Source organism: Lynx canadensis, chromosome A1 (assembly GCF_007474595.2).
Source record: "Lynx canadensis isolate LIC74 chromosome A1, mLynCan4.pri.v2, whole genome shotgun sequence".
NCBI classification, from domain to species: domain Eukaryota; kingdom Metazoa; phylum Chordata; class Mammalia; order Carnivora; family Felidae; genus Lynx; species Lynx canadensis.
The window spans coordinates 232,763,946-232,789,162 of record NC_044303.2 but is presented as its reverse complement, the minus strand read 5'-3'; the positions used below and the strand labels follow the sequence as shown (position 1 = coordinate 232,789,162).

General features: G+C 45.7%; 1 protein-coding gene across 1 annotated transcript in view; it reads right to left on the bottom strand.

Moving 5' to 3' along the window:
• SEMA5A (semaphorin 5A) overlaps positions 1 to 25,217 on the bottom strand; it is a 477,201-nt gene that overhangs the window by 360,504 nt on the left and 91,480 nt on the right. Inside the window, exon 2 of the mRNA XM_030332665.1 lies at positions 7,782 to 7,860. The gene's annotated coding sequence lies outside the window, so the exon portion shown is untranslated. The remainder of the gene's footprint in view (positions 1 to 7,781; positions 7,861 to 25,217) is intronic.

The following is a 25,217-nucleotide window of genomic DNA, read 5'->3' as shown; positions in this document are numbered from 1 at the left end:
AGAAGGAGACTTTGGAGGGACCACACACTCTTTCCTCCCTAAGATACAGTATGAATAATGTTCACTTATATTGGAAGATGTCAAAGACTACTCCAAAGGCAGTAGACCAGACTATTCAGGCTGGACAATTTTGGGCCAGGCTAGAATGGCTTCAGCAAATCTAATCATTTAATTATTGTAAATTCGTGAAACAAACATCTTCAACGTAGTACATTTTTATTGCACTCTTAAGGACCATTAGAGTTATGTTTTACAAAAAAATTCAGTCTAAAATCACTTCATTAAATACCACACACGTAATGAGCGGTTATGGCGTGCCACAGTGTTAACTACCCGGGAAGATAAACACAATCAAGCCAAGGGCTTCACAGTCTGAAGAGAAGACTATACATATACAAAAATAACAGTGAATCCGACTTTAAACTGCCGTTGTGGGGACATGCCCAAAAGTGCACGGACACAGAGGAAGTGCAACCTAATTCATTTGATCGTGGAGAGGGAACAGAGGTTCCAGAGAGGTAACAGGTGAACTGAGAAATAGTGAACTCGCAAATATTGATCCACCTGATGATACTGGGAAAATTAGACCAAACATAGCAAACTCTATTTGGAAGTAGAGGGGAAATAATCCGATCCCTTCGTTGTGCAGACAAGCTCATAGACTTCCACCTCTGTGCCCAAATTAAAAAGAGTTTTTCTCACCCAGTTTGGAAAATCCCAAGAGATCTATCCATCTATCCACCCATCACCCATCCTCACCTCTACAAATCCATCCATTCAACAAATAATTATTGACAGGTTTTTACTTCCTGGGCTTTTCTCCATGCCTGGAGATGGACCAGTGATCAAAATAAGCAAAAATCAGGGGTGCCTGGGTGGCTCAGTCGGTTAAGCATCCAACTTCGGCTCAGGTCACGATCTCGCGGTCCGTGAGTCCGAGCCCTGCATCGGGCTCTGTGCTGACCGCTCAGAGCCTGAAGCCTTTTTCAGAATCTGACCCCCTCTCTCTCTGTCCCCTCCCCAGCTCATGCTCTGTCTCTCAAAAAATAAACGTTAAAAAAATTTTTTTTAAATAAGCAAAAATCTCTGCCCTCATGGAGCTTACACTGAGGGGAGGGCAGAAATTATGCAAATGGGAAGGATGGTGAGAAAGAGGTGAGGCCAAAGCACTGAGCCCAGGACTCCTGTGGTTGGAGGGCAAGGGGATGAGAGTGCAGGAAAGAGGAAATGGCCAGACATGTTTAGGGATCTCACCAGAGAAACATGGTACGCGGAAACCAGATGAGCAAAATGCTTCAAGGAGGTGGGAGGGAATGCAGCTGACTGGCTGACTGCCAACTGTGATGCTGTGCAAGTTCTTGACCCTTAGGGTCAGCAACATGGCTGTATCTGGTGACCTGAAAAGGCAGTAGTGATGGAAGACTGAGCAGTCAACGTGGGTTCAAGAGGAACTGCAAACACAGGAATTAAGGACAAGAAATACAGGCAAGTGCTTTTAAGGAGTTTTTCTGTTAAAGAAAGGAACAGGAAAAGGAGAGAGAAAAGAGACAAGAGAGAAGAAAAGAAAAGAAGAGAAGAGAAGAGAAGAGAAGAGAAGAGAAGAGAAGAGAAAAAAGAAAAAGAAAAGAAAAGAAAAGAAAGAAAAAAAAGAAAGAAAAAAGAAAAGAAAAGAAACGAAACGAAAAAAGAAAAGAAAGAAAAAAAGAAGAAAAGAAAAAAGAAAAGAAAAGAGAAAAGAAAAGGAAAGGAAAGGAAAGGAAAGGAAAGGAAAGAAAAGAAAAGAAAAGAAAAGAAAAGAAAAGAAAAGAAAAGAAAAGAAAAGAAAAAAGAAAAGAGACGTGGGTTGTAGCTGAGGAGAAATTAAGGTCACGGGTCATTTTTTTTTAAGGTGGTAGATGTGCCCATTCTTACTGGAAAGACCCAGCAGAAAGGGGAAAATAAGCACTTATGATGCCGGAAAGAAAGGGAAGAATAATTTAAGTGTTATCCTGGAGTGGGAGAGAAGGAATGGGGTATTGGCGCCCCAGCTGGGGGCATGGCCTCAACTAGAATTAAGTCAGGGTGGCCACCAGGTGAGACGGGTGCTTGGCCAGCTTGAGAAGGTACCTTTCTTTCAGGCAGGAGGTGGCTTTCTATGGAGGAAGGAGGAGCATTTCTCAAAAGGAGGAGCACGGCCTCTGAGCTATGAGCAAAGAAGTCACCTCCCACAAAAAAAAAAAAAAAAAAAATTCTGAGCTTGATAAAAACTTAGCTGTACCCACCTAATTTGTGAATGCTGGAAATATAAAATCAGATGACTATTCTTAGATCCTGTCATATAAAAATACAGTGGTATTTACTTCCCAGAATCTCCTGACCATCTTTCCAACCTTTGCTTTTTCTGCTTCGGTTTAACCAATAATGGGTACTGTCCAAGCTTTAAGCAAAAGCAAATGAAGCAAAATGACTCTGATCCCTTTGTGGCCTGGAAGGCTAAAAAAGGCACAAACACACATGAAAACCACATGAAAAGCTCCAGTGGATAAAACATGAACTGATTAGGTTTGCAGCCCCGAAGCTACAGAAGTCTCTCCAGGACGCTGATCTGGAGGCTGCAACACAGGAAAACCCCAAGTCCCATGAAATTTAAAAATCCAAACACGGGGTCATATTTAGACCCTTAGGAAAGTTCCGCCAAAAAAGATCTTACACACAGTTTAATCAAGGGGGCAGTATCCTTACATGCACACGTAAATCTTCAAATCCAAAAGCAATTAACCCCACACACATCTGCCCCTCTACTGGGTGTGTGAGAATGAACAGCACACGCAGGCCATCCCCATCCTGCCTCAAACACGAAGCAAAGGGAAAAAAATGGATCCTGAACTTGACCACACATCTGTGATTCACAAATATTTATAGTGGTCATAAAACCAGAACAAAACATACTTGGCAGGCACTCACCTACACAAACCAGGAAAAGGGCCAAAATCCCATACGAGAGAGAAAGCAAGGTTTCCCCTGCACCATAATGGGAATTCCGACGCGTTCTAATGTGGAGAGTGGAGGCAGACAATTGGCCCATCAGTGAACTTGGGACACTGCATGTGACCAAGCAAATCAGACCTGCACAAGCCTCTCCACATCACCTCCTGGAGATTTCTCCATCGGGCTGACAAGGCAACAGGACAGGAATAATAAGGAATGGAGTCCACAGCTTTAATATTTCTGATATTATTAAGAATGACGGGCTTAATCTCTCTCCTAAAATACAACCACTCAGCAGGTCTAAGCAAGTGATGCACCTGTGTAGGTGCATAGAAATGCACCACAAATAACACAAAATAAAATCCCAATCAGCATGATGGCCCCAACTGAAACACTGAGAGCAGCTCAGTGAGCACGTTTGTTTTCCTATTTAGTCTTTTTCTCTCCAAGAACTCAGTCCAGTGTCTCACTGCCTGTTCCCACTCTCAAATGCTGTCCTTTCACTTTCCTTATTTTACAGCCAAGAAATCTAGAACACCAGGAAAAGGAAAGCTAGAGACCTGAGTTGTCTCTGGATCTGTCTTTGGATCTGTCCAAAGCCACGTTAGTCTCCATCACAAAAAGAGAAACCTAGCTAATTCTCTATCTTCTGGAACATACAAACCATGAAACCACTGTTGCAGGCACATGAATTCACAATTAAGTTAATATTTTAGGTGAGTGCTCTAAACTCAACAAGTGAGGACACCATCCAATACGTACGTGATTCGACCAGCGCTGTCTTACACTCAAAACACATAACATTTAATGCAAACCCCAGAAGTTAGGCACAAACAAGAAACAGGAGGAAAAGCACTGTGATGATGTCTTAATCATATCCAGCCTAATGCGTTAAGTTCTATCATATAAAAAGTACTGATACGGAGTTATTAAAAATATAGGTAAAAGCTGTATAACATTTCAAAATGCAAAACTAAACCTTTCCCTAACCAAAAGAGGATTAATAAAAGAAAGTATTTCAGACGTCTGACTGTAAACCTGATTTCTATTTGCAGGACGAAGCAATGTACCACTGAGACCCCCTCCTTCATACAAAGATTTTAATTGAACATTTTCATTAGAGTAAAATTGGAGGTTGATTTTTGTCAGTGAGGAAAAAGAAAGGCAGGCTATAACTATGAGATAAATTACAAAGTGCAGGATCTATTTTTAAATAACTGAACTGTTCTATGAATTCCAGGGATGAATATTTGTAGTAATAGCATGAGAAAGGAAAGGAAAAACCTCACTAAATCCCTAAGCACTGGATGGCGTCATTATGAAAAAATATATGTATCTGGCAACACTGAAATAAACTTCTTTAAATTTAAAACGATAAAGTCAACAAGCTAATGAAGTGGAGAAAAACTAATGACAAAGAGTTAGTATTCTTAAAAACAAATTCTGTTAAAATCTATAAGAAAAGTGCTGAATTTCAATAGCTAAACAAGCATAAAGACAAACAGTTCTCTCACATATGTATGTTCCCTCTCTCCTTCTTTCTCAAAGTAATGGTTAATTATCACACAGTTAAAAAATAATCAGCCAAATAACATAATCAGTAAATAATGAATCATAGAAAAAGAAAGGAATACTATCGAATCGACACAAAAAAATTGATGATGATGCTCAGTGATAGAGAGGTTTTAGCAAAACAAACTCTCTCACATATTACTGGGGAAGTATTAATATCTACAACACTTTGCAAAGCCAATTGGCGATCTTATTAAAACTGCTTGGTTTTGAAACAGCCAACAGCAGCTATTCTGACCTAACGAATGATTGAACCTGCAGTTAAAAGAAAGCTTGACGAGAGTGGCTACTATTCTTCATGAAGCATATACTTTATGTGCCCAACGTCTCGTCTTCACAATGTAGCTCAGGGTGTGAGCTACACACAGCTGGAAAGCAGGGTTAGAATCCAGGTGTATGTGTACTACCCCCCCTTGGCCTGATTCTCGGCACTGTCCGTGGGTTTGTTAACCTAAAGTAATATATATGTCCAGCAAGAAAAGCAGCAGTAAATTGCATTATAGTGTCTCTACATGATAGAATATTGTAATGCATTAAAATGAGATTTAGTAACAATTTTTGGTAATATGATACATCATCATATGCATATGATAGGAAAAGTGTATAAGGAGTGAAAAAGCAATCATGAAAAATTTTATGTTTACTGTTATTTCAACTCTGTACATTCTTTATCAAAAACATACTGGGGAGCCTGGGTGGCTCAGTTGGATAAGCATCTGACTTCAGCTCAGTTCATGATCTCGCAGTTCATGAGTTCGAGTCCCACGTCGGGCTCTGGGCTGACAGCTCAGATCCTGGAGCCTGCTTCAGATTCTGTATCTCCCTCTCTCTCTGCCCCTCCCCCTGTCGTGCTCACTCTGTCTCTCTCTCTCTCTCTCTCTCTCTCTGTCTCTCTCAAAAATAAATATAAAAAACTTTTATAGTATATATATACTATAAAAGTTTTTTATATTTATTTATATTTATATTTATATTTATATTTATATTTATATTTATATTTATTTTATATATATATATAGTATATATATATATATAAAGACTGCATGAAATGACAATGGTGTTTGTCTTTGTCAAAGTCATTATGGGTGAAATTTTCCCCTTCTTTTACATAATTTCTTTTTTTTTTTCATGTGTATTTATTTTTGAGAGAGAGACAGAGCGCAAGCGGAAAAGGAACAGGGAGAGAGGAGACACAGAAACCGAAGCAGGCTCCAGGCTCCGAGCTGTCAGCACAGAGCCCAAAGCGAGGCTCAAACCCACAAAGTGTGAGATCATGACCTGAGCCAAAGTTGGACACTGAAGAGCTGCCCAGACGCCCCCCTTTTTACATAATTTTTATGACAAGCATTCACTTCTTCCTTTCTTTTTCATTTTTTATTTTTTTAGATTGTGAAAGTATAATACTCCTGAATAATTTTGAGAGTGTATGTGTGACTCAAAAAAAGGCAAGCATCCTCAAACCTAGAGATAATCCATTTAGAGTTTGATACATATTGATACATGTTCTAGTAGACTCTATAACACACATGTATTTATGTGCACAGATTGTGTGTGTGTGTGTGTGTGTGTGTGTGTGTGTAAGAGGAATGGAATTTTATTAAATATGTTATTTTGCAACCTGATTTTTTCCAGTTAATAAGGTACCATTATATAGCTTTCTGTTACTATTATAATCTAAATGTACCTTTTTATATTATTGCTATTAAACTATTTGGTTCTCCCTTGCCCATGTTTTTTGATGATAACCAGTCCAATCGTCAGATAGGCCTTCAGGTGTCAGAAGTATCCTTCTGTAAGAAAAAGTTAGGTATGCAAAACACAGAACCATCTCGTGTGATGCATGTGGCAAAGGAGATCGCCATGTTACCCCGCGATTTAACTATGTCAACTTTGTTCCAACTTGACTCTTACTAACATCTGGTTTTGCTCATAATAAAAAAGAAAGATTTGGTACCGGAGCACTTTTGAGCAACACAATTATCAGACAGCCCAAAATCATTGCATGTTTGCCCTAATAAGTATAAGCAAGAGTATGTTTAAGGGTACAAAATAAAAACGTCACATTGAGAAACAGTACAGACGCCAAAAGAGGAAATGCTATCCTGAACCTATTTCGTAAAAGAGCTATATGTTCTAGACTAACAAAATACACTGAAGGAACAATGTTTGTCAAGGCTGCTTTGAGCAAAGCTGTCGCCTAGGGGCTGGAATCGCATTAATACACTTGGGTGGAGCACTGGATACTGAATGCACTTACTCTAAGGGGTAGGTTTTGCAGTTACAGTAGACTTCATTAAAAGTCACTTATTAAATCTGAGCATCCAAGCTAAATTCTGTTAAAGAACTCATACCTACTGGCCACTGAAACACACTCGTTCTCCCCAGTGGTGTGAGGTCTTTGAGCATTGTAAGTGTGCATATCAGGGCTCAGGAAGCTACAGCCTGAGGGCCAAATCCAGCTCAGTGGTCTTTGTAAATAAGGTTTTACTAGAACAGAGCCACACAGCCACATTTGCTCATTTACGTCTCGTCTGCAAATCCTAAAATATTCACTATGACACCCTTTTAAGAAAAAGTTTGCCCTCTCCTGATTTAGATTGCTGTTTGAAAAACAAACTTCTTAATATTTATTGTGAGCTTTTCTTTTTTTTTTTTTTTTTTATGATTGTGACCTTCTCCTTAAGGACAGGAGTATTTCTAGTAAGGGAAAAAATTAAAAAGCGTGTCTGCCTTATTCTCAGAAGGCATTGCTAGTTCTGTGAGGCAGTACTCTGTTAGGGTTAAGAACATGGGTTCAGGGGCGCCTGGGTGGTTCATTTGGTTAAGCCTCTAACTTCGGCTCAGGTCATGATCTCACGGTTTGTGGGTTCAAGTCATGTTGGGTTCTGCACTGACAGCACAGGGCCTGCTTGGGATTCTCTCTCTCCCTCTCTCTCTGCCCCGCCTCTTCTCTCTCTCTCTCTCTCTCTCTCTCTCTCTCTCTCTCTCTCTCAAGAATAAATAAATAAACATTTTTTAAAAAGAAAAAAAAAGAACATGGGTTTCAATTCCATCTCTACCTCTGACTACCTGTGAAATCTTGAGATTACTTAACCTCTCCGTGTCTCGGTTCCTTTCTGAAAGCCTGCTCGTTCACTGCCATTTTTAACAGCAGAGGCAAGTGTTGCTACGTCATAAGCTATCACACTCTCCATCTATACAACCATCGGTTTCCTCGTTTCCCATTGAGGTGTCTGACTTACCAAGGAGGGAAGGGGGGGAGCGTTTCCTCGATCATGTATCACACTAGGGATCCACAGCACCTGCACTCACACACCAGCACTGCAAAAAAGAAGAGAAAAAAAAAATAGATCCTATGAGTCCATGTTACAGGAGGCTGTGGTCACTGTTTACCAATTCTAGAAAGTTCCATCAACGCCTCGCACAACCAGCGCAAGCCGCTTTAGCGGTGAAGACTGAAAGCAAAGCGACCCAGGACAGCTTGGAAATCACAACACCATGATCCTAGTCTAATATCCCACGCACCAATGGGTCTCTCTCTTCAGAAAATTAGAAATAAAAATTCAAATGCGGTCAACATATGCGAACAAGTCCCATGAAACGACCAAAAGGACCATCATTTCAAACCCGTGTGAATTACGTTAAGCATTGTGAACATCAGATTCAGATTGGTTGTGTGAATTTACCCACTTTACGGTGGCTCTTTCATCCCATTTTGGAGACCATATTGTACTTAAGTAATGCATTTGAAAAATAAGAGATAAAGGCAGAAGGTATAGAATAAACTATACCAAAAATCTGAGCTTCTATTTTTATTTACACGTTAATATATATGACGCACAATGTGAGACTTTATAAGGAAAAGAACTGTAAACCATAAAATCAAGTAATCTCATTCGACCAAGTAATCTCTACCCAAGCTCCTCGGTTTCATGTTAAAATCCTAAAAACTTGAACTATGATGTGACAGACTAATGCCAGACACCAGCCTCCCTAGAACAATGTATGCCACAAGTCGAAGAAATAGGTTACTTTCAATTTCTGATTCATAAAGAAATACGTCCGTGTGTACCAAAGGACGCCCGTTACTTCAAATACTGCCCCTCATGGCCCCACGCTTACTCTGTTGTCCTAGTTCGTGTGGTTTCTTTCTACTCTCCCAGCTCGTCAGCTCCTGGCTGCCATAAGCCTGCAACACACTGATGCTGCCTATCCCAATACATACCCTTGGGTAGCAGCTGAGAATAATTATGAGAAAAAAAAGGCAAGAACTTCCTGGAACATTCTGGAACATTCTGGCTATTCCTCTATGCAACGATTCCCACACTGTCTACTTCAGTAATTACCTAAAGACCATCTGCCTGCAGAAAATCAAATGAATTACAGCATCTGGAAGTCTGTAAAATTTTGTATCTGGTGAAATCAGCCTTTTGGAAGTCCTGAGGTTCAGAGGCCAGAGGGCAGCCGGTGGCTAAGTGACCCTGTCTCTCCGTGAGGCTCCTTGCCTCCATGAGGTGCTTTCGGTTCGTTCACAGGACGCAAAGGGGGCAAATCCAAGGCGACACATTCAGAATTGCCCAGAAACGCGCGCACAGCACAGGTGCGCTCCCACACTGCAGCACAGCCAAGCCCAGTGTGGTCCCGGCTGAGTGCCTGAAAGCCCATGACATCATCCTTTGGAAAAGAGGAGGTACAGATGCGAATCCTTGAGGCCAAAAGAGGAGTAAGGGAGCTCTCCCCAAGGTGAGAAGGCATGCTCAGCCCAGGAAAAATTCCTAGGACTGGCCAATTCCTTTCTCCCACCCCAGTAACATCTCCTTTGGGTGTGGCAACAGACATGTTAGTTGGAACTTCTTTATAAAATGGCGTGTTTCAATACACCAACCTCTCTTCCTGCGCCCTAAAATCTGCTTTAAAATGAGCATCAACGTTTCTTTGTTTACGTCTTAATCAAGATTTAAGTGACAGGGTTGGACACAGCCACCCGTTAGTGCCAGGAATTCCTGGCAATTTCTACAGACCCGCGTGTGTCAGAATTAAACTTAAAACAGGGCTGATAATTAGGTCTGGAGGCTGAGTTCTCCTATCCTCCCTCAGTGAGGTCACAAATTAGCTGATGTGGTCCCTCAGCTAGGACATCCAGGGGCCACGCCTGCGGAGGATGGCCAGCCTCTTAAGTGGCGAAAGACACGAAGGCCAAAAAGGACACCGTAAGAATTCAGAATCGACGCCACCAGATAAACAGTGCAGGGAGAGGACGTCCCTGCTCACTCCAGGCAGGGACAGCCACAGCATGGACGGCCGGAGACTCCAGCTCCAACTTTCTGGCTTCAAAATCCAGTCCCTTCCTTGTGAAAAGGCAAGGCTCAAGTGGCCAAACCCCCCACCGAGTTCACAGGGCTTGGTGTAAACACACCTCCCTTTGGAATCTGCGGCTTAAACTGGAAACCAGTTCCCGCAGCAGGATTTGGGGGCACACGCCCTGAAAGGGTCTTCCTATGCCCATGTTTCCGTCAATAGTGAAAACGACATTTTCCCACCTTCGTGCCTGCCGGTCAGGTGAACAGCATGAGGACCTTCTACTCTGGAAGGTGAACCCTTGCCTGGGTGACTGCTTCTCCCTCTAAAGGCATACACCACATTCAGCACGGCACCCACACGTGCCGAGGAGTGTGGGCTCCAGAGAAGCCACGGAAACGAGGTAGTGTGAGCTTGGAAAGACCTAAAGTCACAGATGATGGTTCAGTGGGTAAAGAAGGCTCCACAGCTAACGTGGGGCTCGAACTCACAACCCTGAGATCAAGAGGCACGTGCTCCTTGGACTGAGCCAGCCAGGTGCCCCTCTCCCAGGAAGGTCATAAATTAACTGATGTATAAACCGGAAATCACTGACACATTTTCTAGAAAACTGCGAAGAAAGTCAAAAGGTAAAGAAACTACGATGCCCCAGAGGGTTGCCTCGGGCTAGAGGTCGGAATATTTTAAAGTGGATCTTTAACTGCCCATTAAACAAGAAACGGCTTATGTTTTATTAAAATATAAATGTCCCCATTTGACTCAATTCCATGTTATTCTTATTCTTTTGTCTTTTAGCTTAGGATCAACTTCAGTCAAAATGGCGTCCTGAGTCCTCTGCATCAGAGTTCTCAGCCTCACTCCAGAAACACCACCGCGTCACCCACTTGTGCCAGAACTACCCGTGCAGCAGCCCGTGGTGATTCACAAACAACAAACCCCCTTCCTAGAAGTTGCACCCTGTAGCCACCTTCACAGGCTCTTAAAACGCTCTCTTCACTGAAATGCATAAATAAAACTTAAACATCAATTATAACTCACTAAGTGCCCATCAGCACACGGCTTTCTGCAAAAATATGCAACCTCCCCAGCCCGAGACCTAATCAGAATGAGGAAAAATGTAGATTTAAACATTCTTCTAGAAACCAAAGGTCAGCTGAGCGGTGGCCTTTCTTCTACAGATATATGAGAGAAATGAAAATTTCAGGCCAGTCTTAAAAGCTCCATTTAACAATTGCGCCACAGTAAAATCACAAGACCTAAAAGGAAAATGGATGAGACCACCTGGCATCATAAAGATATTTAATGGAGTCATGGAAAGCAAGCCCACCGGGTACTCAGGAAACCCATAAACTGTTGGACCAGGGTTTCCCAACTTGCTAGAATTTTCCCAGTGGCCACAGGGCTCAACTAAGGAACATCTTGTATTCAGTCAATTAGTCAACTTCCATGTACAGCACAGCCCCATGGTAGTCAATGTATAGTAACAACTCTCAAGACCCGATTTAATTGGGGTTTTTTTAGGTGGTAAAAAGACAAAGCAAGAACCAATTACGCACTCGGGAGCTCATCCTTGCCACGTGACGCTGTGACACTCTGCAGTTGGAGGACAGGAAGTTGCTTCCAGGCAGAAGAGCATTAATTGGGGTTTTTTTAGGTGGTAAAAAGACAAAGCAAGAACCAATTACGCACTCGGGAGCTCATCCTTGCCACGTGACGCTGTGACACTCTGCAGTTGGAGGACAGGAAGTTGCTTCCAGGCAGAAGAGCAAGGAGAGCTTCCTGGAAGAAGAGATATGTGATCTGGGAAATAAGGGATATTCAAGGAGATGATGACGTAGTTGGAGTGGGGGGTGCATTACAGGTGAAGCAAGCAGTAGATGAGACAGGGATCCCCACGCATCCTCATATGGAACAAAGAACCATGTGGCCAGAGCCATGCTGGGTTGAAGTGCCAATGTCTAGTACCACCAATGGGGCAGGGTGTGTGGATGGAAACCCCAACCATGGGGCCAGCAGATGAGAGTTTGCAACAGTGCTGACTGAACAGGGTCGGGGGAACAAAGCAAGTCAGCTAAGGTGGAGAAACAGGACTAGAGCTGCGAGGACCACGGACAGAAAGCCGTCCTGTCCTCAGATTTGTGGAGGAAAACAAGAAAGCCAGCAGGAGAATGGGTTCCAAGTGGGACCCAAGGCGGAAGGGCAGGAAGGGAGAGCATCAGCAGGCACGTGTGCATGGCCACTCCCAAGCATGGCCGAGTTGGAGGAAGACTTGAAGGAACCACTCCAAGGAACTCACAGAGTAGAAATGAAGCCAGTTAGGGAACGTCATCATGAGAAGAAGATAAGATTTCATCCAAAGGGAGGGCGTCACCGAAAGCTCAGTGAAGTACCAGAAGGAGGGTGGTAATTAGGAAGATCGATACGGCAGCTCCGTGGAGGGACACACAAGAGGAGAAAGCGGAGGCCAGAAGCAGCCGTCGCTGAGAATTCCACGTGTTAAAATACTAACTTAAAAAAAAAACCCCACACAATTATAAATCACGGACCATTTTCACAGAATATTACTTGTGTAGAGACAGTCTAGAAACTGCGTGGCAAATGAGGAATGAATGTCTTTGAATGTAAGACGGTAACGTCATCAGTGAGAATCTGTGAATCGATGAATTAAAATACAAATTAAGTAAAGGATATTACTGTTGTTTGCTCACTGGTCCAATGCCACTGGTTTCATTGGGAAGAACACTCTGGGGAATCCACAGGCAGACGGGGATGGGGGCAGGAGGGAATCAAGGACTCTCTCCGTGCACACGGTGCCCCTTTCTGACACTGTCCCTAACTTTGCTGTTCCTGCACGAAGTCACCTCTGACCATCTCCACTGTCCGCCTCAAATACACGTGCCCCGCTGGCCAGTGCTCGGAGAAATCATCAGTGGACATTTAATGGGTAAAGAAAAATGCTGCCCGAAGCGAAGTCAGGCTCCTGCGGGCCGAGGGTTTGTCAGAAAGCCCCAGCCAATAGGGAAAGAAAAGGAGGTACCAGCAGCAGGAACAGAGAAAAGAATTGAGGGAAACATGGCAGAGAGTGGGGACAGGGGACAGGGGAAGGAAGGACACATAGGAAAAGGAGAGGGGTGGGGGACGAACACACAAGAGGCAGCCGACAGACACCTGGCCACTCTGACAAGGTGCAGACACTGAAGGACGTAAGCCACTGCAGGCAGCCTGGCCCCTGGCAGGAGGGAGGAGGACGGACCTCTGCTCCCAGCTGCACCCACTAGATTCCTAAGCAAAACTCCGAGCATTCAGGAAACCCATGGGAAGAGGAAAAGCAAAGGCCCATACAGCAGGAGGTGATGAAGAATGTATGTGGGGACGGTGGTGGCCTGTCCAGTCCCATCCCAAGTGCGTCTGAGGGACAGCCCCCGTCCTTGGGCTCCAGGCTGATGCCAGCTGGTGTTAGGGTCTGGCCAGTGGAGCGGGTTCATTTCGATCTCCCCAAATGTAAGACTGTTGACTGCTTTACATTCAAGACAAGGTCAGGGCTCAAATTTTTATTTTATTTTATTTATTTATTTTTTTTAACGTTTATTTATGTTTGAGACAGAGAGAGACAGAGCATGAACGGGGGAGGGTCAGAGAGAGGGAGACACAGAATCTGAAACAGGCTCCGGGCTCCGAGCTGTCAGCACAGAGCCCGACGCGGGGCTCGAACTCACGGACCGCGAGATCATGACCTGAGCCGAAGTTGGCCGCTTAACCGAGTGAGCCACCCAGGCGCCCCAGGGCTCAAATTTTTAAAGTTAGTTGTTTTGCTTTCTTTTAAAGATAGGTCCGCTGGTCAGTTGACTATCACCACCTAAACTTTGAACGTTGTTTGCCATTACGATTTGTAAATGCTGAGAGCAGCATTAAAAAGTGTCCCAACTCAGGATTTTTCTCTTATTTTTATCTTTTGTAATGTTTTTAATTTATTTCTGCAAGACAGAGACAGGGGGAGCAGCAGAAAGAGAGAGGGAGACACAGAATCGGAAGCAGGCTCCAGGCTCTGAGCTGTCAGCACAGAGCCCGATGCGGGGCTCGAACTCACGAACCGCGAGATCATGGCCTGAGCCGAAGTCAGACGCTCAACCGACCGAGCCACCCGGGCGCCCCAGGATTTTCCCCTTTTTTGAAAGATCTTCCTTTGGCCACAGGCTTGCATGCACTGGCCAGCGGATACAATCTGCGGGGTCCCCCAGCCAAATTCTGCAATTGCCAACCGCATCTGAATTAAGCAGTGTTTTCATTAGCACGGCACCAGGGCAAACAGCCGTGGCTTTTGAAAGCCAGAGATCTTACACGTGAGTGTGCGACACAAACAATGTACAGAGAGGGGGGGAAAAAAAAAACACTTAAATCAGGTGTTGAAAGCTGTAGCTATACAGTAACACTTTACCCAAAAAGGAAACGGTTTTGCCTTCCTTTCCTTATCGGTATATATGGCCAACCAGACATTCTCCTACATCACAGCTGAGCACAGGATGTGCGGAAGAATGACAGGCATCAAGACAGAGTCACGCGGAAGGGTTCTGGGGCTCCAGGAATTCACCCTTTGGAGGGACTTTTCCCGAATCAGACATGATCTCTTTAGTCACCAGGTGATTATTTTCTGTACAAATAATGCCGCATATTGACCCATACCGGCTACGACAGAATCACTTTGAGGGTTATCTCAGGAGCATTTTTTTTTTTTTTTTTATAATCTTGGGCAAGTCATTTAATGTTCCAGTCTCAATTCTATCATCCTTTTTTTTAAATATAATGTATTGACACCTTGGTTGCCATACATGAACATTTTTAAAAGACAAGTGCCCGGGGGCACCTGGGTGGCTCATTCGGTTAAGCTTCTGACTTCGGCTTGGGTCATGATCTCACGGTTCATGAGTTTGGGCCCTGCGTCAGGCTGTGTGCTGACAGCTCAGAGCCTAGAGCCTGCTTTGGATTCTGTATCTCTCTCTCTCTCTCTTTATCCATCCTCCTCTCTCTCTCTCTCTCTCTCTCTCTCTCCCTCTCTTAAAAATAAATAAACATTAAAAAAAAATATAAAAACACCAGTGCCAGATGTCACAATTTCCCTTTCATAAACCCCTGGCTGTCTTAGGGCCAACGTTTAGGAACACCTGGAGAGCAGCCCCAGCCACGGCTGGGGCTCCATGGACAGTGCATCGTCCCATGGGGACACCGGGCCTCACATTTGGGTCACTTCATGATGCAGTCACCTGGCTCTCAGACCAGCAGAGGAAAATCCTACCTTACCAAACAGAGGAGCAGGCACTTCCGCAAGTTGAGCCCAAAGACAAAGAGAAAACACTTCCATTTGGAGCTTTCACACCCAGACCCACCGAGACTGCTCCCTCCATCAGACAGGTGACAGTCACTGTGAAATGTGGTGGCCTGCAAACATTAAACACAGCTGAGGCCTGCGGAAAACGGACGGCAGAAGCTGAGATTTCATTTCTCAAAGCGTTGACTAATCTTAGCATCTGGGAAGAGAGCAACCCAATTGTCTTTCATTTGGTCTTTGTGCACAGTCATCCTTGGCTGAGTACTGAAAGCCGGTAGGAGCTGCTGACCCTGGAAGAGACAGATCGCGCCTCAGGGGCTGGAGTAAAGCTCGAGCAAAACACCTCCTATACCCTAACTCCCACATCAGATGATGAGATGTATTCTGAGCCGCCAAGACACATGGGAACAGAGGGAGAGAAAGAGAGGGGGCAGAAATGACTTCTTATATTAAAGCAAATAAGTTGCCAAAAACTAAGGAACCGCTCGAAATGAGCAATTTCTAAAATCGGCTCTCTAAGGACACCACCATCTCTGAAGAGTGACTACTTTCTTCTTTCTGCCACCATGTGCCAAATTTTCAAAGGGCAGGCTCGCTTTTCGTGCAGGCAATTTTGAAGGGCTTGCACAAGTGGATAATTTGCATGGGCAATTGGCCTCTCAGCTTTCATTTTGACAGCTAAATTGATCCATCCTTTGTAGACGAAAATCTCGCTACCCAGAAGGAGAAGGGGTGTCTGAGGCTTTTTGAAAAATGTGGTCTCTCAATTCCTACTTATTCAGAACAACGTACCCAATAAGACCCACCCTGTAAACAGTAGCTTGCCCGCACAAAAGCCAGCCAAGATTCGACTCTAAATCTAAACTCAAGATTTAATTCTTAGATCAAAATTTAACTTTAAAAAAAGTATTTAGCTACTATTGTTACTTAACTTCTATTAAAGCAGACAGGAAGGGCTTGGGTTCTTAGATCAGCCCTTCGGTCACTCCATAGGAAGAGGGAAATGTCTGCCCCAGATTAAGCCCACGACTAACTGACGCTAAAACCTTCCCAGCACAAAGCTGAACGGAGTCAAAGGTCTGCGGGAAAAGCATGGAGAAATGAGGGCTGTATATCCCTGGAAAGATGGCTGACCACAGAATTCACAAAGAACGGTTAGTGAAGTGGTAGTGGGTTAAATCACTCAGAAAAATATTTTCCTAAAAAATAAGAGCAGATGGCAGGATTTTGGAAATTTCTAGCCATAAAAGACACTCTCTCTCCAACTCAGTAGAGAGCAATGAAAAGATGTTCTCCTTCAGTTCAGGAAGGGCAATCGGATTACTACATGGGGCGCCTGGGTGGCTCAGTTGGTTGAACATCAGTTGGTTTCAGCTCGGGTCATGATCTCACGGTTTCATGGGATCAAGCCCCACGCAGGGCTCTGCACTGACAGTGCAGAGCCTGCTTGGGATTCTCTGTCTCTCTTCTCTCTCTCTCATAATAAATAAATAAACTTAAAAAAAAAAAAGATTACTACAAACCCACGCAAGGCAATCCAACATGCACGTTGGTCTGTATCAGTTCTCGGTTTTCCACGACTTCATGCATTGTATGTACCTTGAGCCCAGGGCTGCTGTTCTACATGGCACAGGGTGATCCAGGCCAAGCACATTGTGTTTGGACTTAGAAGTCAGACAACGGTGTTGTTTTCTGGTTTCAACCCAGCAAATACTCTGAGTCACTTCAACAACTTCATCCCTCCAAAGACACGAAGAATACGAGACTTCTAAATCCTGCTGAACTTAGTCCCAATTACCTGTTGGGTCTTCCATTGTCAAAAGTGCTCACCGAGGCCTGCACAAGGAAAACACGGCCCGTTTTGCATCGGCCAAGGTGCTCAGGGATGGGACTCATCCCACCTAAGGATGTCTTTCATGTTTCTGAGACAACAGAGGGCTTAACAATCCTTGGGCGTGTTGCATAACTAAAAATTTCATCCTGTTCTATGTGTCATCCTCTCAGTATAAATTAGTGACAAAAATAAGAAATAGGCTACTACGCAGCGAACCAGATGGTGCCTTACCTTCCTCTGAACACTGTTGTGTTTAGAGGGTTTACACATGCGGGGGAATAAAAAGATCTTCTTTTTTTACATTTGGCAATGAGTCATGTTGTCCATTTCAGCACAAACAGTACTGAAACGTCCTCCCCATGAAGAAGAGCCCAGCTCCCCTTATGTTTAAAAACAACTATGTCAGCTGCCTTAGATTAGTCATGAAGTGCCCTGCCCATCCTGCAGCTCCATCAAGGACACAATCTGAACAGATCGGACCCACTAAATGGTACCAGGAGGCCGGGCGCGTCCCGACGTGTAAGCCTGCCTCCTCTCTAAGAGGCAAGAAGCTTCTTTCGCTCTCTTTGCAAACACGCCCTTAAAATGCTCAGCCCCGGAGGCTGACTTAACGGTGGCCCCTCATTCCCTGCATCCGTCTCCAGATCCTTGTTGAGCGACTTACTACGGTATCAAACCTGGGGCTGCGGTGCTGAATAATCCTGGGAAGTTTCTGAGCTTATGGATTATGAAAGGAGCCGCAGTTAATCCCTCACCACCCCATTCGATAAAAGTCCATTCCGTGGAAGCAACTGGAAGGGAGGCAAGACCATTTTGGAACGCGGACCACGTTTTACACAGAACGATGCCTCATCGTTTTCCACGGACGCGCTCTGCCAGAAAATGTGCCAACGCAGGCGAGGTGCGCGGGACCAGGCCTGAGAGTGTCCGTCCTGCCCCCCACGGTGGGGCTGGGTTTGTGTTTCCTCTTCATAAACCGTCAGGAAAACAACCCCCTCCTCTATTCAAAGAATGGCATGAAACTGACCACTGGTGTTGGTTTGTTTAGTTCTTTCAATCTGACAAGCTGCTGGGGGCAGTAACTGCCCTCCTTGCGATTTGTATGGAGCTGATCTGAATCCAGAACCCTGTATTTCTTGCCCGTCGGATTGAATCTGATTGGTTTCCCCTCATCACTCGAGCCAGAGTTGTTCCCGCATCCCTGCTGGCCCCCTGAAATCTACATGTGTCCTCGGTGTCCCCGGGTGATGTGACTGCCTCTGCTTTGTGAACGGGACACCCAGACGTGCCTCTGGTTACCTCCTATCACCCTCTGTTGTCTACCTGCTGGCCTCCCCGTGTCCGGGGCAGCCATTATGTCCTACTCAACTATTCAACTTCGAATCCCCGTGGCCAGGCCCACATCAATGAGCACGTTCCAGAAGGCCATCTGATGACATTTCCCTCTTTTTACTTCAGGGTGTGTGTAAATGTTAACAGACCAGGGGGATGACCTAAAGTCAGCTTCTAGAGATAGCCTTCCTGTTTGACGTCACCATTCCATCAATATCGCCCAGAGCAAGCTAAACCCGGACAGAACCGAGATGCTGCCTCCTCCCCACCCATGTCTAGGGCACGCCAGGCACTCTGCAGGTGCCCGGGGAGGAGTGCGTGGATGGGGGCTGTGCAGGACAGGAAGTCTTGAGGAGTCAAAATCCCACTTCCTGGCCCAGAGACACCCGGCTTGCCTCGATCCCATCTTCGCTGAAAATAAACTTCTTTTTTTTGCGTCTCTTTAGAAGGTTTTCAAGTCTCAGAAGCAGCTTTCAGATGCTATTCTCACAGGTTCTGGGCCCCCGTTCATATTCTTGTAAAACCCAAGTCTACTACAGGCTCTGCTGTGCAAACCGGCCGATGTCTCCCCTCTTCTGGCTTTATTAAGCCAGCCGGCATACACAAGGATCCTTCACAGGCTCCCTGGGGGAAGCCTCTTCCACCCCGAGAGGCTCTCCCCATGCTCACAGGTGTCCCACGGACAGACGGCTGCTCCAGTGAACAGTCACAGCAGGAGAGCAAGGCCAACCCAGTGGCCACCAGTGAGCACCCAGGAAAAGACCTGTCCCGGTAACATAAACATCACCTTCGTGACTCTCAGGCAATTCCCTGAGTAAATCCATTTTTCATAAATACCAGGAGAATCACTAAGTAAAAGTCACTCCCATTTTTGAATGAATGATGTTCAGTTAAACTGAGTGTTTCCTCTGTCGCAATTCTGTCGTCACCGATTTAACAAAATCCAGTCTTGCATCATGGGCTTCTGCTCTCTATAATCAGGGGCTGCGGGCACCTTCACAAGTGCGGCGTCTTGAAAGCTCCTGACCCTTGGCCCACTGCCTCACCCCTCCCCACCCACTCCTGTGTCCCTTCCCCCCAGGCAGCTGCCGAGAAGAAAAACCTTTAAAGGGGCTCCCTCCTCACCATCCAGCTTCCTACATCACACGTGGCTATGGAAAACGTGTATGTGCTCTGGCCAAGATGAACATGAAGTGATGATGTAATTCACCAATTAAAAACTTAAAAGCGTTTTAGGTAACTAAGCACCAGATAATCAATGCGTTCTTGGGAGCACGTTATGCTTGACTCCCAAATGCCCGTTTTAATCTCAACATTACGTCTTTTGACTGTTAGTTTATGGTTACAATTCTGATTCACCACTTTTTACGCCTATGGAGGCGATGCTACTCCGTGAGAGTAGTAAGCCTAACACCTGAATCCGGAGCTCCGAGTCAAGATTCTGTAACTCTAGCCTAGAAGACAAGACAATTATGCAGAAAATAAAGGCCAGCGACAGCTGTACACAGACCTGCCCTTGCTTTGGGTTTTTTTCTTGTTTCAAACTATATAGACTCAAGGGTTGGACTAAGACACCCTTGTCCAGTCAGGTTCTCGTCCACGTCCGCTCCCCCAGACCAGCAGACATCCAGCATCTCAGCTGAGACCCTCCTTTGTCGCATCAGAGACATTACTACCCAACCAGGGACTGCCCTATCTGTGCACGTTCACTGTAGACATCAGGGAAATGAAGCCATAAACAAAACCCCTCATTCGAATGGAAAGCTGAATGCATTATGGGGGAGGGAGGAGGCGATTTAAGACTTGTTGTTGTACTAGGAACAAAACGTCTTGTCCTGTTGGCCATTTCCTCCCTCGCGTGTTTCAGCGTGCCCTCGGAAGAAGGGGCATGGCTGGCTGTTCGTTATCTACTGACAATTTCTCAAGTCGTGTGCCATTTCCAAAGATTGCAAAAGAGCTGTAAATCAGAAACAGGACATGAAATTCTGGTGACAGCTGCTTTTCTCAATGCCTCCTAAGAGAAAACACCAAGTCATCGTCTGATAAAATAGCACAATATTAGTGCCATTCCTTGATAGACAGACACCCCTCACCCCCTTCAGATTAGGTCTCTTCTCTTTTCCTATTCTGCGGTACACGGAGGTCTTTCCACAGAAGCTAAAAGGACACAAACCGGTTATAACCACCCTAAGATTTTGAGAAAGGAGAGGGTCAGGAGGGGCCCAGATTTCATGACTTCCCTCTGCTGCGAACCTTGGGAAGTGCCAACTTCCAGACCATCTTTCTTCACTCAGCCACGGTGTATCCAGCTGACCAGCAGGTAGGGACCATGGCTCTATCTGAACCATTCAGTAAAGGGGAAGAAAGTAACAGTCATGATGGAAATCCAAGTCACTTAATGGTTTTCCCACTACACCTAATCCATCGGGCTTCAAACCCTTACAGAAAGGACGCACGTAAGCTTTCCTCCCGCAGGACAGTCACGGAAACCGTCACCGCTCAGCCGATCTCTTCGTCGCGGCTGAAATCACCAGAGGGAGCCCCCTTCTCCTCAATTCCAATTTGCCTTGACAGACACATGGCTGCCGAGGAGCCGCAGGCATCCTTGAACCAGACGCTCGGCAGGAATTCCCAAGCCGACCTTGGCCGGCCAACGGAAGTCAGCAGCTTGGGGAGCAACAGCTGTGAACCTCAGCCAGCGTGGCCCAGCACCTGACCATACACAGTCTCGCAAGCAGAACGCGGGCCACCCCAGCTCCTGACCCTGTGCTGCACAGCCCCCACCAGGGCCCGGAGGCCGGTGCAGTGTTGCCAGCAGGTTTGACAACGATGCTAGAAGCAAAGTCATGGTGGGTGGGCTCCCTCGAATCAGGCCACGTCCTTGACCCCCGACCACATGAAACTCTCCTTCAGCTTCCGGCCATGCTCTCCTAAAGCAACTTTAAAGAGAAAACGGGAAGTAAAAGGTGAAACTGTAAGCGAACCATCGACGTTACGTGCTGTTCACACCTTGCTGGGCAGATGGGTAGATGTGCCTCTCGCCTCGCCCAGCTGGTTATTCAAGGTGCCATTTTTTTTTTTCAACGTTTATTTATTTTTGGGACAGAGAGAGACAGAGCATGAACGGGGGAGGGGCAGAGAGAGAGGGAGACACAGAATTGGAAACAGGCTCCAGGCTCTGAGCCATCAGCCCAGAGCCCGACGCGGGGCTCGAACTCCCGGACCGCGAGATCGTGACCTGGCTGAAGTTGGCCGCTTAACCGACTGCGCCACCCAGGCGCCCCACAAGGTGCCATTTTTTACAAAAGCTTCAAAATCACTCCTCTTCTCCCTGTTCAACGAGGAAGTGCTGAAGTCTAGATATGATGATGCCAGACGGACAGGCAGGAAAGCTTCCAAAGGGACCTAATTCATCACCCAGAAAGAAGGAACATCTTAAGAGCAGCTCCAGAGGCCGTGGCATTTTCCATCACTTTCGCTGCAACCACCAAAAACAGGGCAGCAGAAAATCCTGCTTCATCACCACAAGCTTAAAGATCGACTTTTGCACCCGCAAGATTCAGAGTACAAAAGAAGTCAGGTAACTCCAGACGTGACTTCTTTCTTGTGGTAACGGATATTTGTGAAAGAAAAAAAAAAAAAGAATTCCTCCTCTCTTCATTATTCACAGATTCGATTTTTGTGAATTCACCCAGCCGCTAAAATTTATTTGTAACCCCGAAATGTGTGGTGTCGCTGTCTGTGAGTTCAAAGCTAATGAATTAACTTAGGTGTCTTTAAACAGAAACACGCATAAAACAAGGTACTTTAGGGGCGCCTGGGTGGCTCAGTTGGTTAAGCCTCCAACTCTTGGTTTCAGCTCAGGTCATGATCTCATGATTTGTGGGTTCCAGCCCCGTGTCGGGCTCCACACTGACAGTGTGGAGCCTGCTTGGGATTTTCTCTCTCTCTCTCTCTCACTTTCTCTTTCAAAATGAACAAACTTTAAAAAAAACAAAAAACAAAAAGCAAGGTTCTTTAGTGGCGGGTTGATGGGGCCAATGTGACCAGAAGTTATCGGAGCCTAACCTTGATTGGCCCCTAGGAGTGATGGGTCGGTCTTGGCTGATTCAGTGTTCACGATGAACTTACAGAGCAGAGCACCACGAATGAGAAGGATGGACTGTAAACGAAGGACACGAGCAAAAACACCACCACAGTGTCCCCAGCTCTACCCGGGAATGTCAGGAGCTGATTGGAGTAAAGGTGGGCTGTGGGATTGTGTGCATGGAGCGCGGATCACTTCGTGGAGAGAGATTAGGTCCAGGCAACAGGAACTTGAAAGACACGAGCTATCTGATCGTTCCTGAAAAGCAAAATGTTGCCCTCTTGCTCCCGAGGAGCACAGAGCACATGACTCACCAAGCTAGCTGCGAGCCGTGCAACCTGGTGCCTGGCTGTCTGGCACCACCGTGGGCAGAGACCTTCCTGCAGTCATTCTGGAGTGAAAATTAGACCCCTCAGAAACCGAAATCTGGACAATTACCGGCCATCAGGGATGACAAGCTGGTGTCCAAGGTCACTTGCCGAATGAAGGCTCTGGCTTTGGATGGCAGGACTCTTTAGAGCTCCCGCTATGTAATATGAACCAGATCCCCATCTTCTGCAGCAGATAATGATCCTTGCTCCGGAGATTTAAGGGATGATTACAGTCTAAAGAGTTGATTGTGTCTCATTACACTTGTGACGATACATTCCCGACAACTGAGGCTATTAACTTGGACTTCCCAATCCCAGCACACGTCACACGTGGCCCCCTCTGACATATTCCCATCCATCATCCGTCAAATGTGAGGAAAGTGCGTCCTCACTGCACAGCACATAAAGGAGAAAGTTAAACTGGTACAGAAGAGTGAATACTGTTCTTTTCCAGTCCAGGAAGTCTTAATCGAACTGAGTCTCTTCTGGTACACTGGAATCTTTAACAACAAAAGCAAAACGTGCAGTGTAATCCATATATGCCCAAGAATGAAAAGGGTCCAAAGCCCTTCCTTTCTTGTGTCCTGATGGCCTTCCAGCTCTTGACTAGCAACTTCTCCCCTTTCATTATAATCTTAGGAACTAAAACTACCACCTTCTGGAATTGTTTTCCTTTTAAACGACTTTCCTTCTTTCGTCAGGAAAAAGTGATGGGAACATGGCTCTCCCCTTCCACCTCTACACGGTCGGTCATCATAGAAAGTGAGCAAAAAATGACAGAAATGGTTCACATGTGTCTCCAGACTAAGAAAAGAAACTGATAAAGCATACTGTTTTCCAAGTTCCAGCAGAGGAGTTTCTATCACGATCTCACAAAGATAAGTTGGCCAGCTCCACGAAGGCATTCTCAAAGACAAACAGAATAGTCTGGAAGAGCGATAAACCAATCCCGAGAGTTATAGATGAGTCAGGCACCAACATTTTTATCCCACTAGCACCAGACGGGGCTTTCTCTTGCCTACGCCCCAAGGCTGTGAATACTGCAAACTAACCACACTTCTCACGGGGTTTCCTGGTTGGTTAGCGTACCGCTGGCTGATTTCTAGAGCAAGCACCAAGACGAGACGGGACGGCAATGTGCCAACGGGAACAGGCTAGAACAGGAAAAGGGTTTCAAACTGCGATCAAGCAATCCTGTAATAAGAAATTGTGAGATTTTTTTTTTTTTCAAATGACTATTCCATCTGGGTTTTCAGCCAAATCTGGCTCTAAAAATTCCCTGATCTCTTGGAATACTAGATGCTAAAAATAAGGATGTGTGTGTATATAAGTTAACTGGGAGCTTTCAAGAGATCCCGTGGCAACACGAAAGGGGGGCTTAGCGCTGCGAAGATTTTGGACCGAAAAGCAGAGAAACGGTCGGCATTTGACTAAAACGTACAGAAGACCCTTCTGGGAAGGGAGAGCAGGTCAGCAGGGGCCACATTATCTGGAGAGCCTGAAACGCATAAAGCACTTAAGGAAGAACGTGATCAAAAGAGTCTGGTGACTATGCAGAGAAGGTGCTTACAAAGAATCAAGCCTCTGTCTGCCAATTACAGCGGGAGCCGGCTCTTTGTTTCCCAGAAGCCAACAGTTACAGGACTTAGATTGGGGCATAAATTCTAATTAAAGTACATCTTTCTGGGTTCCCTGCAGAATTTCCACTCGCCAGCTTCATCTTTCAGCGGGACTGGAGTGCCTTACGACCCAGCCTGACAAAGAGCTGCTCTGTCCCTCGCCCAGCCTGGGAAGGAAGGTACACATCACGTGGCCCTCCTGCCTTTCTGGGAACTTTAATCTCTCTTCTGCAACTGGCTGCAAATAATTGCTTCTGTAAAGGCGAGCGTCAGGCTCCGGGTGCAGGTGAGAAGCAGGATTTGGCTGGGGAAAGGGACAGGGGTAATTGGAAGCAGACAACAAAACATAACAAAAGGAGAAAATTAAAAACCCTGACTTTCAGGGGAATTCAAGGAGCACACGGGGCAGAGAGAGGAAAAGGGGGGGAGAACATTTCTGGGGAGCCGGCGAAGCATAACCGAGGACACCTGCAGACTCGGGAGCTGACAAAAAGCGCATGTGTCCCAGGTCTTGGCCCCCCACCCCCGTCCCTCCAGCCTGGTCCTAAAGCTGCTGGACTTTACCCCAAACCACAAAAGGACAGGACGGGGGGCGAGAAGGAAGGTCTAAGCCGATCCAGCTGCAATAACAAATACGGAAGGGCCCGGCCACTAAAGCTTCGAAAAATAAACGTTGTGATTCAAAGTGAGGGCAAACCCAGTGCTGGGAAAACTTCAAGAAGCACCAGACCTCACCAGACATCATTTTGAAAACCGTTCAGAAACTGCCCTTCACTGAGGTGTTTAAATGACAACAGAGGACAGCCTCCCTGAA